The sequence below is a fragment of the Rhincodon typus genome, chromosome 29 (genome assembly GCF_021869965.1).
Source record: "Rhincodon typus isolate 14 chromosome 29, sRhiTyp1.1, whole genome shotgun sequence".
In the NCBI taxonomy this organism is placed as follows: Eukaryota; Metazoa; Chordata; class Chondrichthyes; order Orectolobiformes; family Rhincodontidae; genus Rhincodon; species Rhincodon typus.
The window spans coordinates 20,341,283-20,346,927 of NC_063360.1; the positions used below are offsets into that span (position 1 = coordinate 20,341,283).

A 5,645-nucleotide genomic window follows, 5' to 3' on the forward strand; every position below is an offset into this window, starting at 1 on the left:
GGTATTTATCACTGGACTGTTAACCCAGAGACCCAGGTAATGTTCAGGGGACCTGGCCTTGAATCCTGCCACAGCAGATGGTAGAATTTGAATTCAATAAGGAAAAAAATCTGAAAATAAGAGTCTAATGAAAACCGTGAATCCATTGTCAATTGTTGAGGACAAACCCATCTGGTTCACTAATATCCTTTAGGGACGGAAATTACTGTCCTTACTTGGTCTGGTCTACATGTGACTCCAGACCCACAGCAATGCGATTCACCCTTAACTCTGGGTACATTAGGGATGGATATTAAATGCAACCTATCTGGCAATGCCCACATCCTGTGATGAATTTTAAAAAGTCTACTACCTCATATCACATATATTGTATAAATCCTTTCTTCTACACCCTAATCTTCAGATTTTTCCATTAGCTTAAATTGCCACAACTGTAGCTGATTTTATTGAACGTGATATGTTGCAGCATTATCCATTGTCCTACTGATATAGTAATTTACTTCATAAAGGTGAAATCACACACAGTCAAGTGTCTAATCCAGTACATGTTCCCTTGTAGTTTGTCCTTAGTGTATTGACCATTAGAATTCTTTATTTTACCTCTGCAAATGCTTTATACAAAGCTTTACTAAAAGCATCAGTCACTAGCAACAACTGGGCATCATTCAGAGAGTCATCAGGTTCTCTAAGCTCTGTAATTAAAAGAAACACATCATCAAACAAATGTAAACCTTAACATTTTATTCTTCACTAAGTATGCTATGTCTCTCAGGCACCAAGTAAATTGTAACAATTTAGATTGCTTTAAAGGAATAACCCATCCAATGGAAAAACAAGGACTAAGAGTTAATCAGCAGACAGATAGTGCAGGATTTGTTTTTCATTTTAGCTCCAGCTCAGAGGAACTTCTGTAAAATAACACAACTCCTCATTTCTTTGTCAAAATGTCTTGCTTCAAGTACATGCATAAATCAGTTCTTATCAGTTAAGAACTGATGCAAATCTCAACAAGATGGTGATGCTCTGACTAGGAGCTCTACATTCTGAGTTCATCTCTTCATGTGATTATTCAGGCAGTTTCACATGCAGCTTCTGCAAATCTACATCACCAATATTCTGCTTCAAGCTGGACTCACAACAAAGGGAAACTGTGTGAACTCATTCATTTTAATTCTTATCACCATTTGTCACTGGCACATATTTCCAACTAGCAAATCAATAAAGGCTAAATACATACTACGGGACGTCACTGCTAGACTGGGCCTGTGGCAGGTAATGAGTGAACTAGCAAGAGGGAAAAACGAACTTGCCTCTGTCCTCGCCAGTCTATCTGTCACAGGTATTGGTAGAAGTGACAACTGCACAGTCCTCATAGAGATACAGTCCTACATTCCCATTGAATATGCCTTCCAACATGTTGTGCGGCACTACAGATGTGCTGAGTAGGATGGACTTTGAACAGATTTAGCAACTCAAGGCTGGGCACTGAAGAGGTACTTTGAGCCTTCAGGAGCTGTAGAATCATATTCAATCACCATCGATAACATCATGGCCCTACTCTCCCATTGTCACAAAGTCAAAGAATCAATCTTAGTTCAAAGAAGATTGTAAGAGGGCATGTTAGGAGGATACGAAGCATACTTAAAAATGAGGCGTCAGTCCAGTGAAGCTATAGCACAACATGGCTTACATGCATTACAGTGTAATCAGCATGCAATAAAGAGAGTTAACTGATCCCTTGATTATCAGAACAAATCTAAATCTAAATAAAAATTGATATTTGCCCTGGAAACTTGGTTAATCGCTTTGGTAGAAAGACAAACAGAAAGGCGGTATATTTCTTAAGGGAGGGGTTAGGAAGTGTTGGTGTCTAAAGGGTCCAGGGTGTCCTTGTTCACGAGTCATTACAAGCCAGGATGTAGGTACAACAAGCAATTAATTAGGCAAATTGTATGTTGACCCTTGTTGCAAAGGGATTGGAGCACAGGAGTAAAGAAGTCTTGCTGCAGTTATGTAAAGACTTTGTGAGAGCACACCTGGCGTACTGTGTACAGCCTTGGTCTCCTTATCCAAGAAAAGGTGTACTTGCCATAAAGGAGTGTAATGGAAGATATGCAGACTGATCCTTTCGATGGCGCAATTGTCTTAATAGGAGAAATTAAAGAAACTGGATCTGTATTCTTCAGAGTTTTGATGAATGAGAGGTGATCTGGTTGGAAATTACCAAGTTCTTATTATAATAGGGTGGATATGGATAGGATGTTTCGCCTGGCTGCTGAGTATAGCTCCAGGACTCAGAGTCTTGGAATAAGGAGCAGGCCATTTAAGACAGAGATGAGGAGGAATTCTTTCACTCAGAGATTTATGAATCTTTGAAATCTCTACCCCAGAATCAGGGAAGGTTAATAATTGAGCATGTTCAAGCTGAAAATCAATACATGTCTATTTATTAATGATACCAAAGTATATGGGGAAAATGGTGGGAAATGCATCGAGATGGATGATCATGAATGATGTAATTGAATAACAGAACAGGTCTGAGTTGTCATTCCTGCTGTTATTTATTACATTCCTATACAGTCACGTTAGCAGCTCACAATCCTGGAGCCCATAGCTTTGACTTGAAAAACCTTGCTGGAAAATCATGTTGAACATATAATTAAGTCCCTTCTTTATGATTTGTCTACGATAATGAAATTTCTGCCTAATTTAGGGAGATGGAACTTTTCAGTCATTTTCTGTGATGAGAGAAATGAACATCATGTGCAGAGGAAAGGCAGTATGGATTGCATCTCCCTCTTAGCGCCATTATTCACCATGAAGTGGTACACACGGGGTGTTCACAAGATTTAAAACAGCTGCGGGAGCACACAAATCACATCAGACTCTCCATTATTAAGCTGCGTCAGTTTCTTATGTCTTTTACAATCTTAAGATTGTGCAGCAAGTGTACATGTCAAAATAGCAACAAGAAAGCTGGTATACAGAAACAAATGGAAGAATAGCATTTATTCTAAAATAATCGCAAAATGTGGAAGTTTTTTTAATACAGTAAGACACTTATAGGGTTTGAACGACTGGATAAACTGCTCAGTCTCAGTTTATTATGCCATTTTAAGCCAGTCAAGTGTGTTATAGCCTTGTAAAATGTTCCCAGCCATTTATTATTCTCTGTATAAAATGACACAAGTTTTAACTTATTGATTGCACAAAACACTGCAAATAGCATTGCCTATTGTTAAAGTCATTGTAGCAGCATTTTATTCAGTCTGTACAGTGGAGATGCATGTTGAAGACAGAAAAGAATCATTGGAGAAAGTAAACTACCTGATAATGCAGGCCTATTTTACCACTATTATAGCAGTTTAACAGCGAACCACACAATAGGCAGAATCTTATGGAGGGTGTCTCTGCCGCTGGCTGGAGGACAGCGAGAGCCTTGTGTCACCTGTTTTATGGAATGTCCATATCTTGTTGCAGTCAGGCCAGCATGGGCCTTCCCTCAGGATCAAGGACGTCCAGTACAAGTGGGCACATGATTAAGGATCTCAAATGCATGCGGGGTGAATGGGCTGTCCACACAACCTGTCCCATCTCTAAATTGTCCATGGGGGAGCACAAAGGATTCTGCTCAATGTATACTTTATATTGCATGCCCTGGAGTGTTTGCCTAAACAAAAATAACATTGTGTCATTCTGAGACCTTCCTGCCATGCCATGTCACACAAGATAGAGTGGCTGTTGACTTGACATTATTTCTGCTGCTATTGTTAGGTCAATGGATTTGGATTCAGTATGTGGTCATTCTGTGAATCTGTATAAGATTAGCCCTAAATAGAAAGGATAACAATTAGGAAGGAATGAGGAGCAGGAAATATAAGGTCTGGAATAAGAATAAGAGAGAGCAGATCAGAGAGCAGATAGAGAGATAAGATGGAGGAAAACCAGATTGCAAATAATTCGGACTGTGACTTGATGGTGCAGGATTTGGTAATGCTTTACCAGAATTCCTTGAGCAGATTAAGACTACACCTTTATGGAGAAACACACTGAGTAAACCCTCCCATGCATGGTGTGAATTTGCTTATGCCAATAAACCATTTCAGTGAATAGTATGAAAATATGATTTATCAAAGTTCTGGCACACAGCTATAAGCAGTAAAAGAACACGCAGCAGCTAATCAATGCATTGCCTTGGCAACATACACTGCCAATAAAATACATGCTGTAATATTATTATCGGTATAATGTACTAAATGAAAGGTGCGAGTATCAGAATAGAAAATTGGGTAATGAACTGAATTAAAGCCTGCAGAGAGATTTATTTTCTTGGAGTTCATCCCAAAAGGGTCTAGGACAAAAATCAAATTTGTTTGGCCATTTTCCATCAAGTCCTTAATGTTTATTTTGTTGATTGAAATATAAATAAAGCAGCTGGTAATTATACTATTTTCTGATGTAGTGCCATATCTGATCTGATGCGCAAAGCCTACTCACAGAAAAGTTCTCTACTGGGGCCGGAACACAATTCTTTGCAAGCTTTTCAAAGCCGAGGTCTTGTCTTCTGATGACTTGTTTTCACAGAGATATGGTGAAGCAATTGCTTCTCGGCCTGTTGGCTAAGATCAAGTGTAGCGTCTGTTCTTATCAGCTTTAATATCTGATATGTCCTTCACTTAAGGGCCATATATTAATCTGATTTTTGGAGCAGAGAGTTGGAATAGGGGCTTGCTCCATCCACTTTTTTTTGGGTGGCATTGTGGCTCACTGGTTAGCACTGCTGCCTCACAGCCCTAGGGACCCGGGTTCGATTCCACCCTCGGGCAACTGTCTGTGTGGAGTTTGCACATTCTCCCTGTGTCAATGTGGGTTTCCTCCAGGGGCTCCAGTTTCCTCCCACTGTCCAAAGCTGTGGAGGCTAGATGGATTGGCCAAGCTAAATTGCCCGTTGTGTTCAGGGATGTGTAGATTAGGTGGGTTATAGGGGGATGGGTCTGGGTGAGATGCTTTGAGGGTCGGTGTGGACTTGTTGGGCCAAAGGGCCTGTTTCCACACTGTAGGGATTCTATGATGATCAATCAGGAATAAAGGGGGAAAAAAAAGCAATGCTGAGAATATCCAGGTATATCCAGGTGAATAATGCCTGCTGAAAATTCTTCACAGGAATGTAAAGTAAATCCACTTTATTTGTTTCTGGTGAGAAAATATGGCCATTCATGAAAGCCCCTCAGAAAATTCCTCTGAAGTGCCCTCACTTAGCTAAGGAAAATCTGGATACATGAGTGTGAGATAAAGTAAATTGGAAGGAGGTTTGCGTGAAGCATAAATAACAATTTGGGCAACTGTGCTGAATGGCCATTTTGTGCTGTAAGTTCTATGTCATTCTATGTATATGCAGTGTCTGCAACGCAAAAGGGTGACGTTACAGCTCAGAAAAAATCCTAGACGTTATTTCATTTCACTTCCCCCTTCCTGAATTATCATTAGGTTCCATGACCAATGGTACTTTCAGTCTTGTAATGTACAGTGTACAATCTACCTTCTCAGTCAACAGCAGGAAATACTAATGGAGTATTATAAGGAAGGTAGTGGTCACTCAGCAGTTATTCTAAATTTCCCCTTTACCTCAGAATAAGGACCAGATC

General features: G+C 39.9%; 1 non-coding gene across 1 annotated transcript; it reads left to right on the forward strand.

Annotated features, from left to right (window-relative positions):
- Nucleotides 1–4,599: 4,599 nt before the first annotated feature.
- Nucleotides 4,600–4,796, forward strand: LOC125486528. The gene has a single exon (XR_007265183.1). It is a non-coding gene; the product is annotated as a U2 spliceosomal RNA (small nuclear RNA).
- The last annotated feature ends 849 nt before the right edge of the window (nucleotides 4,797–5,645 follow it).